Source organism: Bubalus kerabau, chromosome 15 (assembly GCF_029407905.1).
Source record: "Bubalus kerabau isolate K-KA32 ecotype Philippines breed swamp buffalo chromosome 15, PCC_UOA_SB_1v2, whole genome shotgun sequence".
Classification (NCBI taxonomy): domain Eukaryota; kingdom Metazoa; phylum Chordata; class Mammalia; order Artiodactyla; family Bovidae; genus Bubalus; species Bubalus kerabau.
Genome location: NC_073638.1, coordinates 72507986 through 72522912, shown reverse-complemented (window position 1 = coordinate 72522912; position 14927 = coordinate 72507986).

The window sequence follows — 14927 nt, the reverse complement described above, 5'->3', positions numbered from 1 at the left end:
GAGTTGGGTGCAGTTTCCTTCGACCCAGGGATCGAACCTGGGTCTTCCGCTATGTAGGCAGACGCTTTTACCGTCTGAGCCACCAGGGAAGTCATGTACTTTTGAATTTGTAAAAAGTATTATTGTTCCATGGTAGGATGAATTTACAGATGTGGAATCCCTGGATAGGGAGACTGATGGTATACAGTTGACTCTCGAACAACATGGTGGTTAGAGGCACCAACCCTTGCAGAGTTGAGAACCCACATATAATTTTATAGTTGGCCCTCTGTATCCACTGTTTCAACCAATTATGGATTGTGTCACTGTGTAGTACATAGTGAAAAAATTCTCCTATAAAGTGATCTACCCAGTTCAAACCCTGTAGTTCAAATGTCAAGTGTTTATCAAATTAAGGAATGATTAAATAATGGGTAAAAGTAGTTCTGGTGGCTAGGAAGAGTGTAAAAGGTTAGTGCTAAGGCTGGAAAAATTGAGTCTGGAGGAGGGCATGGCAGTCCATTCCAATATTCTTGCTTGGAGAACCCCCATGGACAGAGGAGCCTGGCAGGCTCTAGTCCATAGAGTCACGGAGAGTTGGACATGACTGAAGCAACTTGTACATACACAGAAGGCTGGAAAAATTGAGTCAGAGCCAGAAATTAAAAAGCCTTGAGTGGTATGTTAATTGACTTGAAATCTACTTGTTTTTCTCCACTTCATCTCTTGCCATTCTTTCTTTCTTCACAGAGCTCTAGCGTTGCTAGTATTCTGAGAGCCCCTACAGGCTTTTACCTTGGTACTCTTTTCATTGTTTCTTTGCCAATGTTAGATCTCAATTTAGCACCTTCTGGGAGAAGCTTTCCCCATCTAGTTAATTAAGCTAGAACTCTCCATACAGCCTTCTGACTGATCTTCCATCTCAGCTCTGTTATTTTTGAGAAATCGTATTACTTTATGTATCCCTCAGTTGTCCTGCGTTTGCTCTGTCTGTACCGTTAGGATGCAAGATCTGTGAGATCAGGAACCTTCTTCACTATGTGTCTTGTCAGGTTGAAATACAATTGATTTACTATAAATATCCATTTAATCATTTAAGTGAATTATTGTGGTCTAGACACCAAATAATAAAATGAATCTAAGCAGCAGGTCGGAGAAAGCAATGGCACCCCACTCCAGTACTCTTGCCTGGAAAATCCCATGGACGGAGGAGCCTGGTAGGCTGCAGTCCATGGGGTCGCGAAGAGTCGGACACGACTGAGCAACTTCCCTTTCACTTCTCACTTTCATGCATTGGAGAAGGAAATGGCAACCCACTCCAGTGTTCTTGCCTAGAGAATCCCAGGGACGGGGGAGCCTGGTGGGCTGCCATCTATGGGGTTGCACAGAGTCGGACACGACTGAAGTGACTGAGCAGCAGCAGCAGCAGCAGTAGCAAGCAGCAGGTACAGTGCCTGCTAATGTTATTTGCTTGAAAATTGTTGCTCTCTTTCTTTTTTTATATGGTTCCCCTACTTTGTTTCATAAGGCTGTGAACTCCTCTAAGGCAGGTATCATATTATGCTGATCTTTCATCCCCATGTCTTATATATTCTCTGGCACAAAGAAGTCAGGGGATTTTGTTTTAAAAAAGGAAGAAGACTAAATGATGGAATGAATGAAGAGACTCTTATAAACAAATAAATAGACATTTGACAAGGACAAAAGACATTTTACAGGAATAAGGGTTAGAATTGTCAACAAAGTTCTAGAGATGAGTTCACAGAAGGCTTGCAGGATCTATGAGGATATGAATTGTATCCACCTTTGCTCCCCTTAGGGGCTTCCCTAGTGGCTCAGACGGTACAGCATCTGTCTGCAATGCAGGAGACCCAGGTTCGATCCCTGGGTTGGGAAGATCCCCTGGAGAAGGAAATGGCAGCCCACTCCAGTATTCTTGCCTGGAAAATGCCATGGACCATGGAGCCTGGCAGGCTACCTAGTCCATGGGGTCGCAAAGAGTCGGACACGACTGCGCAACTTCACTTTTCACTTTTCTCCCCTTGAATTCCTATTGAATCCCTGGTACAAAGGGCAGTTCCTGGAACATGTGTGTGTATATGAGAGAGAGAGACAAACATGGAAAGAAGCTGAGTGTGTGGTTGGAAAGAAAGACAGTGAAAGTTTGGAGATTATGTGGAAAAGGTAAATTATAGTTCAAAGGGCCTAGACTGAACAACTGATTAGTTTGAGACTTATCTTGTCAGCAGTGGGTGGCCTTTGAACATTTTTATTATACTGGCAGAGATGAGTTAACTCAGGATGCTGGAGTAGTGTTGGGGGCAAAAATTTGTGTCAAGTCTCATAAGATCCAATCTCTAATAATGTCCATTTCTGGAAGCTCAGCTAGTGCTTACAGCTTGTCCTCTTGCATTTTGGAATAGTATTTTTTCTATTAAAAATTGGAAAGAATTGAGTATCTTAGGTCAGTATAGACAGGCTAACTTTACATATGGCATGGTGCCTTTCATTTAGTCATGTATCAGATTTTGAGATTTATTGGATTATAAAACTAAAACCTGTTATAGAACAATTGGCCATGTTTCTTCTCCCTTTTTAAATGCCAGATATTGAAACTTTAATTTGAAGGTTAAAAGTAGTTTTAGGGACTCCTGAAGGATGAGTAGTTGTCTATTCAGCTTATGGGAAACACTGGCATAGGTCATTTGGAAATGGTCTATGGTCTGCAAGGAGAGATGGTATGGAGAAGTGGAATTTAGAACCTGAATGTTGTTAGCTTTGCTTTTACAAGTAGGGGTTAGGGTTGTACAATATATTCTCTATGGTGATTATGATCACTTAGAAGATTTCTGTACAATATCAGGCAATGGACTTATTTCTGTAAGAGATTCTCTGCTTTTTCTGGTCAAGTTCATAGAAATTACAACCACTTTGGGACTTGGACAAACAAGGATTTGTTGCTTCAAACAGTTTCTCCAGGGGTGGATCTACCTCTCTATAAATGAAACTGACCATACGGTATTGAATTGGTTGTATAAGAAATCAAAAATTAGTGAGAATATGTGTATTCTTAGTCTGGGGGTGGGAGTGACTGCTCAAAAAATGGGTAGTGTAACTTTCTTCTGTGTTATAGCCTTACCTTCAGGGGCAAATGCCAGGGTGTCTTAGGGAGGCAGGGATTTCCAAGGATATTTTTGGACTTCTGCCTCTTAAGCCAGAGAAGGCAATGGCACCCCACTCCAGCACTCTTGCCTGGAAAATCCCATGGACGGAGGAGCCTGGTGGGCTGCAGTCCATGGGGTTGCTGAGTCGGCCAAGACTCAGCGACTTCACTTTCACTTTTCCCTTTCATGCATTGGAGAAGGAAATGACAACCCACTCCAGTGTTCTTGCCTGGAGAATCCCAGGGACGGGGGAGCCTCGTGGGCTGCCGTCCATGGGGTCACACAGAGTCGGACACGACTAAAGCGACTTAGCAGCAGCAGCAGCAACCTCTTAAGCATTAATTTTCTTCACTGGTTGTCCTTCATCTTGCTGGAAATCCCAGTTTTGTCCTGAATGCCTATCAAAATAACAGAAAAACCAAGGAGAATAAATTAATTCTGACAAATACTGTGACAAATAACACAGTTCTGCTGCTTTGGGATTCTTTTAGTGTGGACATGTCCACTTCACAGCTTCCCGGGGGCACAGTGGTAAAGAATCTGCCTGCCAAAGCAGGTGATGCAGGAGAATGTGGGTTGGATCCCTGGATTGGGGAGATCCCTGGGAGGAGGGCAAGGAAACCGACTCCAGTATTCTAGCCTAGAAAATTCCATGGACAGAGAAGCTTGAGGGCTACAATTCATGGGGTCACAACGAGTTGGACATGACTAAGCATGTACACACACATGTGCATGACCAATTTATACAGTTGCCATGAGATGTGTCTATTTTCAAAAAGCAAGATATTACTGCATATTTAGAGAAAGAAGTGTTCTTAGGTCTTCTATCGTTGGGAAACACTTCAAGCTATTTTTCTTTTACAAAGAGATATGAAATTAACATTTGAAGAAGTTAAAAAGGCTTGTATTAAACAACCATGTTTAATTTTATTTAATTCAGTGTTTTAAAAATCTATTTGACTATAGAACACTATTTTTATGAAACATCTGTTAACATTTAGCAAATTATTAGTGCTCTATGAAAGCCATTTGGGAAATGATGCCTACATAATAATTGTCTTATGAATGAAAATGTATTTATTGGCAAATACCCATGTGACTCTCAGGTGAACATGTGAAGATAAAACATCTTACAGCATAAATTTCTGAGGAGCATAAGGTATAGATACCTAGTCATTTAATTTGTTTATATTTTTTAATTTTTATTTTATATTGGAGTACAGTTGATTAACAATATTGTGATAGTTTCAGGTATACAGCAAAGTGATTCAGTTATACAAGCATCTTTTTTTTTTTTCAAATTAGCTTCCTATTTATGTTGTTACCTAATATTGAACAGAGTTCCCTGTTTCATACATTAGATCCTGTTGGTTGGTTATCCATCTTAAATATAGCAGTATATACATGTCAACCCCACATTCCCTAAATATCCCTTCCCTGGACCCTTCCCCCTTGGTAGTCATAAGTTTGTTCTCTGTTTCTGTTTTATAAATAAGTTCATTTGTATCATTTATTTTTAAATTCTGTATATAATTAGTACCTTATGATATTTCTCTTTCTCTGTGTTACCTACGTCACTCAGTATAATAATCTCTAGGTCCATCCTTGGTGCTGCAAATGGCATTGTGTCCTTCCTTTTAATTGCCGAGTACTATTCCATTGTATATGTGTACCATATCTTCTTTATCCATTCCTCTGTTGATGGACATTTAGGTTCCTTCCATGTCTTGGCTGTCATAATACCAGTCATTTTAAACAATACATGTAGAGCAACTGGTTGAAGCTTGATTCTTAGTAGTACTTAGTAAAAGTTAATCACTATTAAATCAGAAAATTCATATTGAGAAATGGATATCTAATTATACTAGTATAGATGAACCAATTCTCTTTTGCAATGAAATATAAAGTCTGCTAGAGTGTAATAATTGGTGTCAAAGTCTGAGAGGGCAGTGATCCTGAATCTGTATCTATCAATTCTCTTTAATATATTACTAAACTTATCCATAGAAATAGTAGTATCTTTGTAAAATATTACTGGAATCGCATTCTAATACATTCTAATATTAATGTTTCTTGCATGCACAACATACTGTATACAATAATAGCCACAAAGAATTATAGCATTATCTTCAGTCCTTCAAAATAGGTAATACTTTTGGTGATTTTGAATGCAACAATGGGCTTGATCATTATCCTATCTAAGTGGCAATCCAGTAGCAGAGACCTTGTGGACTCTTTTATTTCCACCCAGTCTCTTGGATGTTGGCTGCCTCCCTAGAAGAAGGGGTCAGCTCTCTGTGGCAGAAGACAAAGAGGATCCACTGGCATCTTAAATGCAGGATAACTTGGAACTGCATCCAGATACTGTTTCTTTCCCCAACACCTCAGCCTGAAAACAAAATAAAACAAAAAGCAGTCAAGAATAGAAAGTGTATTCTTAGCCGAGCCAGCATGCTATGAATGCGGTATTACCAGCTGCTCACGAAGCCGCAGCTGAGCGGATCTGCAGACTTCAAGCTGACCCACATCCTCCTCTTAATACTGATGGGAGAAAATCCCTGCATACTTTCTAAGCAGGAAGTCTGACTTCCCCAAGCTGTGTCCAAGACGAGGATGCTCTCCTTTCTAATCTCCAAAGAGTGGAAGCTCCTAGGACGCAGATGGTAGGAGTATCCTTAGGCACATCAGAATAGTAATGTATTCTTCTGTTTGCAGCAACCACTTCCCTGTGCATTGTATCATCTGGGGCTGAGACTACCGGATGAAGATGATTTTGCAGATACGAAAGTCAGGCTCAGGGAAACCAAGTGACTTGACCAAAGTGTTGACCATGCATCGTCAAACTCAAAGTCCCAGATAAACAAATGAAAGGCAATGAAAGTCTTTCAAACTATATCCTTTACAAAACATTTGGGCAATCTATTCAACAGATTTCTAGGCCTATATTCCCTCACCCCCATCCTTACTAAAAATGGAGATTCTGCAGTTTTGGGCATAGGGTGTTATCAAATAATATGGAAGCTTATAAAGTATCTTATGTCAATGCTTTTAAAATTTTAATATGTTTACAAATAACTGAAGGATCTAGAGAGGGGCCTCAGTTCAGTTCAGTTCAGTTGCTCAGTTGTGTCCAACTCTTTGTGACCCCATGGACTGTAGCATGCCAGACTTCCTTATCCTTCACTGTCTCCCGGAGCTTGCTCAAACTCATGTTCATTGAATCAGTGATGCCATCCAACCATCTCATCCTCTGTTGTCCCTTTCTCTTCTTGTCTACAATTTTTCCCAACATCAGGGTCTTTTAAAGTGAGTCAGTTCTTCTCATCAGGTGGCCAAAATATTGGAGCTTCAGCATCAGTCCTTCCAATGAATATTCAGGACTGATTTCCTTTAGGATTGGCCTGAGAGTGTGCATATATAGGAAGATCCTAGGAGATGGTGGCCAATCCTGCAGAGCTATGGACTATTTATTATTCCAGTAACTTGGCACCAGCTGTTTCTGGTGGGAATGGACCTGGATCCATACGTGCATAAAAATTATGTCAAAGATTTCTCTACCTCCCAATTATTTAGTAAGTTCAGTCATTGAACCAACACTTGAATCTGGCATGCTTTTTAGGCCAGGAAGGATATTAGAAATGTAGAATTATCAGTAATTAGAGGCAACATTCAGAAAAGAAAATAATAGCTACTTAGAAGGAAACCTGATTTAGAACATACATTAGTTTTCTTCTCTCAAGATTGCTGGGTTTGGTTTAAACTGTCATAAAGATTACATAGAAATCATGAGTGGCAGGCATGACTAGAATTATCAAGGGAAAGAGAAATGAAATGCTAGATGCAGTGGAATTGATGTGGTTGTTTTTTTAAAACAAAAACAAAATGCATACTGTGGATGAGCAGGAAAAACAAGACTATAGGTTTCACAATAAGAATTTCATGAACTTTCAAGTTCTAGTATTTTCTGGAAGTTTACATTATTTTCCCCTTCTGAGATGTTGGGCTGTTGGCTGGGGACGTAGGAATGTTTTATGGGGACTTTGAGAGGACATCATGTAATGTCCTGTGAAATCCCTCTTCATCCTTATACACTGCCCATCCTCTCTATGCATCTCTTAGAGCAATTGAAGTATATACATGTTATTCCGCCATTGTTACTGATTTGCAGTCTCAAGGAGTTTCAGGTAGAGATGGACAACTTTCCATGGGTTAGAACATAGTTTGGGTAATGCTTATAAAATTAGTCTGACTTGATCATAATGTTTCCCTCTCTTTTGCCATTGAAATAAAATAATGCCAGGCTTGATTTTTATGTCATTACAGTGGGTTTAGATTCTGATGAAGTGAAAGGGTTGAATTTTAGAACTCTTCCAGAGAGCATGGATCATGAGGATGGTACTATAGGGAAGCTTCATGTGTGTGTGAGCATGTTAAATTGCTTTTAATTCATTTTCACACTACCTCTTTACATAATGTTTATTTACTTTTTCTCTAATTCTCCCACTTTCAAAATTATAAAATAAACTCTAAATCACTTGGTTTTCTAAAAGGCTGATACCTACAACATTCTTTCAGTTATTAAAATCAGGTCATTTCTGGTGTTGTTGTAGTCTGATGACAACAGTGTCCCTATGCCTTCAGGAAAACATTAGTTTAATTCTTCTCTCATTAGACTTGTCAACTTCTCTTCTCACTCATTCCTAGACGTTGACCAACTGATTCACACTAAAGTGTAAATGACTGATACAGACCATTATATCTCCTCACTCGGGGAAACTTGGATTTTGATATAGAAATAAAACTTTATAATCATGTTTTCACTGCCTAATAAGGCATTTCTGATGTGATAAAATTGGCGAAGTAGGTGGTCCCTTTTTGAATAAAGCAGGAATCCTGAAATCTTACTGTAGATTGTGATTTAGTTAATTCACTTTGGTTTTGGTTTTGATTTTGGAATTATTATTTACTATCTCCTTTATTTTCATCTCAAAATTTTCCAGACCCCAAATATAGCAAGTTATACACATTTATGCATAATGTACCAGCTTAGCCTAACTTTCCCCACTGGTTACCACCCTTTCTGGCACAGAATCAATGACCCCTTTGGGGAAAAGAGTCCATTTTTGCATTTTTCTTCCAGGTTTCATACTCCTGGATCCAACCACTAGATGTCTCTGTAATTACAGGCTGGACCAAATCAGAGAGCATGGCCTACCACAGAAGCAAATGTGGGCCTTAGAAAGACTGATCCCCAAATTCTAAATACCTGTTTCCACTAAAGTAAAATGGTCTTAAATACACATAAGGTGGCACCACTAAAGACTGAGTTACTTGCTTACCTTTTTCATGACTTAATAGGAACAGAACTAGGTCCATCAATTCTCAAGAGCAACTAAGTAGTAAAGCCCTGTGTTTCAGGTAGGGGGGTGTGTGTGTGTGTGTGTGTGTGTGTGTGTGTGTGTGAGTGTGAGTGTGTATGTGTGGGTATTCCTGTGCCCCTTCATACATGCACTCTCAGAAACCATGCTTTTTGCAGGTTGGTAGACAGACAAACCATTTTAGAGTCTTACAGCCATATGTTTGTATAAGAACATTTGGATTACCAGTCTAACTTTCAAAATGAAGTGGGTGATGACGAGTATGTCCTGAGATCTCTAATAAAGCTGCTCATAAAATTACACATTTGTTGAGGACCGATTAGGCTCAGAAAGAAATCCCTTCCTTCCTTCCTCCCTCCCTCCCTCCCTCCCTCTCTCTCCCCGTCCCTCCTTTCCTTCCTTTGCATTCCTGCCTTTCTTTCTTCCTTCCCTCCATCTCTCCTTCCTTCTTTCTCTCTCCATACTTTTCTTTCAAAATTAAGTTTATCTTAGGAAGTATCCAAGTTTGTGAGTATACTGAGACTTTTCCCATCATACATTATGTTGGAAGTTATAAGGAACGTGAGAGTGTATCCTGGTCATTTTTTAAAATCCTAATGCTTAAATAGTACCTCACATAGTAAGTAGAACCCCAGTAAATGTTGCTGAATGGTGAATGGATGAAGAAGGTCATCTATTTAGGTGGTAGAAATGAGCAAATTCAGGTTAGCTATATAAATGAGATGAATAAGTAGTTAAATAGACAACAGTGTATAAGTATATAAAAATAATTATTTTTAATATTTGAAAAAAGAAAGTATTTTGTTTTTAAGATTATTGATTGGGTTTCCCTGGTGGTCTAGTGGGTAAGACTCCATGCTTCCAATGCAGGGGCACGGTCTCAATCCCCGTTTTGGCAACTAGGATCTTGCATGCCTCATAGCATGGTCAAAAAATAAACAAACAAAATAAAACAACACCAAAACAAAGTTTACAAAGTCATTTAAACTTGTCTGATAATACATGCTTCTATCCACGGAAAGATGGGCCACAAAAATTTAGTAGAGTTGAAAAAATGTTATATATGAATCTACCTATTAGAGTGTGTTCCTCATGTGGATTCTGTATATCATTTCTGTAGTATAGGGGGAAAAAAGTAAGGTGGGAACAAGTAGAATGTAAATGCCCTTAATAACCTTCTCTCAAGAGTAAATTGCAGCCAAAGATGGAGAAGCTCTATACAGTCAGCAAAAATAAGATGGGGAGCTGACTGTGGCTCAGATCATGAGCTCTTTATTGCCAAATTCAGACTTACATTGAAGAAAGTAGGGAAAACCACTAGACCATTCAGGTATGACCTAAATCAAATCCCTTATGATTATACAGTGGAAGTAAGAAATAGAATTAAGGGCCTAGATCTGATAGATAGAGTGTCTGATGAACTGTGGACTGAGGTTCGTGACATTGTACAGGAGACAAGAATCAAGATCATCGCCATGGAAAAGAAATGCAAAAAAGCAAAATGGCTGTCTGGGGAGGCCTTACAAATAGCTGCGAAAAGAAGAGAAGTGAAAAGCAAAGGAGAAAAGGAAAGATATAAACATCTGAATGCAGAGTACCAAAGAATAGCAAGAAGAGATAAGCAAGCCTTCCTCAGTGATCAATGCAAAGAAATAGAGGAAAACAACAGAATGGGAACGACTAGAGATCTCTTCAAAAAAATTAGAGATGCCAAGAGAACATGTCATGCAAAGATGGGCTCGATAAGGGACAGAAATGATATGGACCTAACAGAAGAAGAAGATATTATTAAGAAGAGGTGGCAAGAATACACAGAAGAACTGTACAAAAAAGATCTTCATGACCCAGATAATCACGATGGTGTGATCACTCACCTAGAGCCAGACATCCTGGAATGTGAAGTCAAGTGGGCCTTAGACAGCATCACTATGAACAAAGCTAGTGGAGGTGATGGAATTCCAGTTGAGCTATTTCAAATCCTGAAAGATGATGCTGTGAAAGTGCTGCACTCAATATGCCAGCACATTTGGAAAACTCTGCAGTGGCCACAGGACTGGAAAATGTCAGTTTTCATCCCAATCCCAAAGAAAGGCAATGCCAAAGAATGCTCAAATACTGCACAATTGCACTCATCTCACACGCTAGTAAAGTAATGCTCAAAATTCTCCAAGCCAGGCTTCAGCAATATGTGAACCGTGAACTTCCTGATGTTCAAGCTGGTTTTAGAAAAGGCAGAGGAACCAGAGATCAAATTGCCAACATCTGCTGGATCATGGAAAAAGCAAGAGAGTTCCAGAAAAACATCTATTTCTGCTTTATTGACTATGTCAAAGCCTTTGACTCTGTGGATCACAATAAACTGTGGAAAATTCTGAAAGAGATGGAAATACCAGCCCACCTGACCTGCCTCTTGAGAAATTTGTATGCAGGTCAGGAAGCAATAGTTAGAACTGGACATGGAACAACAGATTGGTTCCAAATAGGAAAAGGAGTACATCAAGGCTGTATATTGTCACCTTGCTTATTTAACTTATATGCAGAGTACATCATGAGAAATGCTGGACTGGAAGAAGCACAAGCTGGAATCAAGGTTGCCGGGAGAAATATCAACAACCTCAGATATGCAGATGACACCACCTTTATGGCAGAAAATGAAGAGGAACTAAAAAGCCTCTTGATGAAAGTAAAAGAGGAGAGTGAAAAAGTTGGCTTAACGGTCAACATTCAGAAAACGAAGATCATGGCATCTGGTCCCATCACTTCATGGCAAATAGATGGAGAAACAGTGGAAACAGTGGCTTTTTATTTTTGGGGGCTCTAAAATCATTGCAGATAGTGATTGCAGCCATGAAATTAAAAGATGCTTACTCCTTGGAAGGAAAGTTATGACCAACTTAGACAGCATATTGAAAAGCAGAGACATTACTTTGCCAATAAAGGTCTGTCTAGTCAAGGCTATGGTTTTTCCAGTGGTCATGTATGGATGTGTGAGTTGGACTGTGAAGAAAGCTGAGTGTGGAAGAATTGATGCTTTTGAACTGGAGTGTTGGAGAAGACTCCTGAGAGTCCCTTGGACTGCAAGGAGATCCAACCAGTCCATTCTAAAGAGATCAGCCCTGGGTGTTATTTGGAAGGACTGATGCTAAAGCTGAAACTCCAGTACTTTGGCCACCTCATGCAAAGGGTTGACTCATTGGAAAAGACTCTGATGCTGGGAGGGATTGGGGGCAGGAGGAGAAGGGGACGACAGAGGATGAGATGGCTGGATGGCATCACCGACTTGATGGACATGAGTTTGAGTGAACTCCTGGAGTTGGTGATGGACAGAGAGGCCTGGCATGCTGTGATTCATGGGGTCGCAAAGAATCAGAGACGACTGAGCGACTGAACTGAACTGAAGAGTAAATTTATGTACAAATGTAGGGGCACTCAAAAGTGTTTGAAAACAATCTCTTTTTGTATTGGGATAGCACATCTCCATTATATAATAATCATACCCTTTCTCATTATTTTTGAGCAGGTTCTTTTATCTAAAAGAACATAAAAAAGTTGAACCTTGTTCCTGTCTGGCGTAAATGATTACAGATTCCACATGAAGAGAAGGGGATCAAACATCTGTTTGCATGCAGAGCCTTTTATATTGGTGATTCCCCGTGTATTTGGTCAGTAGCTCATATGTCACCATGATCTCCTTTGAATCTCTGAAATACACCATTTCCTGAAGGCAAATACAATAGTCATCTAGGACCTGGCACGCAGCAGTCTGAGTTCATTCTTTAGCTATCTGAAAGTGACCAAAATTTGTTAAAAACTCCGTGACTTACTTCCCTTCCTAGTTTAAAGGAAGAAACAGAGGAGTGTGGTATTTGTACTTCCGGAGGGTATAACAATGACTGTGAGAGCTAACAATTACCAGTCATTTACTATGAGTTGTAAATCACACAGTAATACATGTTTTGAAAAATAGCATTATTGAGTGCCTTTTATGTACCAGCTCTTGCTGGTCTTTGAGGTTTGCAATCATTATGTCATTCATCTTTAAAACCAACCCCACTACTGCTATCGGACTCTGAGGCACATAAAGGTGTAGGGACTTGTTAGTACGTGTCGAAATTGGACTTCCATTCAGACAGTTTAATTCTGCAGGCTGTTTGGTGTGCCCTATGCAACAATTGCTTCCTGATGTCCAGTCTAACTGTTGTACTGTTTATTACTGCAGCGGTTACTTTAACAGGATTGATCCTCTCCAACTGCCTATTATACACATTACTGTCTGCCCAAGTTAGCCAGGATGCCGTTGCCTTGCTTTGAGGGCATTCCTCTCTTCTCTTCTCACCTCACCAGGGCCTTATTCACTTTAAAGATCAGTTGGATTGCAAATACTGGGCAGATGTGGAATAATAGTCTTCTCCATACACCATTGTGATTTCTTTGCCCTTCTGCACAGGGTATCTTTCATCAGTTCAGTTCAGTCGCTCAGTTGTGTCCGACTTTTGTGACCCCATAAATTGCAGCATGCCAGGCCTCCCTGTCCATCACCAACTCCCGGAATTTGCTCAAACTCATGTCCATTAAGTCAATGATGCCATAAGCAGAACCATTCTGGCCATAGTCTTGCTATATCCCTGGGGACCAAAAGTGATGCCCCAAGCTTGGGCACCAAGGTAACAAATCACATAGTCAGCATTCATTTAGCCATTGATCCCATAAAGTAAGAGCAGGTCACAGGGGTTTCTAGATGCAATCACAAGTTGTGGTGATACCAGTTTTCTTCAGCAAACCTACTGCATTCCCAGCTTCTTCTTCTGTGATGGCACGGGTCTCTCTGACACATTTCTTCTCTTGTTTCTGAAATTTGGTCACAACTACGCAAACCTATCAAGTGTTAGTGATTTAACCTGTCCTACCACAGGATATGTGAGACTTCAGTCCCCATCATTGATGGAGATTCCTTATACTTTTTTTACAGATGGTTCACCTTCTCTCTAGATGCTTGTATATTAATACCAAGGATAGAAGTGGCCTTTCGCTAAGTAATGTGCATCTTGACTTGGAAGCCTTTGGGGGACTATTTAATTATATCTGCCTCCTCAGCTAGACTACAAGCTACTAATCTCAGTGGCCATCATTATCTAATATAAAATAGGTAACTGAATATCTGTGGAAGGGGAGAGGAAAAGAAGAGATGAAGGGAAAGGAGAAGAACTCACACTTACATTGCTCCTGAAAGTGAAAGTGTGAGTCACTCACTCGTGTCCGACTCCTTGTGACCTTATGGACTGTAGCCCGCCAGGCTTCTCTGTCCATAGAATTCTCCAAGTGAGAATAGTGGAGCGGGATGCCATTCCCTTCTCCAGGGGATCTTCCCAATCCAGGGATCAGACCTGGGTCTCCTGCATTGCAGGCAGATTCTCAACTGTCAGAGTCACCTGGGAAGCCCTCCATTGCTCCTGAATAAGCTCTATTAAGGATAACTGGGGCTTCAACAGGTGGCTCAGTGGTAAAGAATCTGCCTTCCAATGCAAGAGACACAGGAAAGATGAGTTTGATTCTGCGGTCAGGAAGATCCCTGGGAGGAGAAAATGGCAATCCACTCCAGTATTCTTGCCTGGGAAATCCCATGGACAGAGGAGCCTGGCAGAATGTAGTCCATGGGGTCGCAAAGAGTTGGACACAACCGAGCGACTAAGCACGCATACATAGGGTACATATTACAGTCTTTTCCAGGAGAGCATGTAATTAGCAAGGGTGACAACTCCCTTGAGTACCTCTAACCCTTGAATGCCTCTCCTAACCCTCTTATAGTGCTGATGAAGAGAAGGCACTTCTACGGAAGGGTAACCCAAAGTGACGCTTGTTCTAATAATAATAATGTTAAGAACAGTAACAACAACTTCACTAGGCATTTATTTCTTTATTTTTAGGTAGAACTCAAATGCAGCAAATAGTACCAACATCTACTTAGTTGTTCAAATGAGAGTGTGAGAATTAACCTTAATCTCTCTTTTCCTCACCTCCCGCAGTCCAAACTATTAGCTAGTTCTCAGAGCAGAAACACAAAGTAGAACATGCTTAAATGTTTTCTGATGGCTTCTGCCAGACTTGCAGTTAAAACCGAACTCCTGACAACTGCCGAGAAAGCCCTCAGTAGTCGGTTTCGTGGCCACCCTTCTGTTCTCCTTTTTCACTGTGTTCTTCCCTTTTTACTTGCTCCTACCTCACTGGGCTTCCAGCTGTTCCGAAATCATGTCTGTGTTGTCATTGCCTTGGGTCTTTGTGCTAGCCATTGTCCTTCCTGTCCCTCAGCTCTCAGTTTAAAAGTCTCCCCTTCAGGGAACCCTGATTCAGCTTTCTAATCAACATGAGCAAACTAGCCATGCTCTATCACATAATTCTGATTCTACCT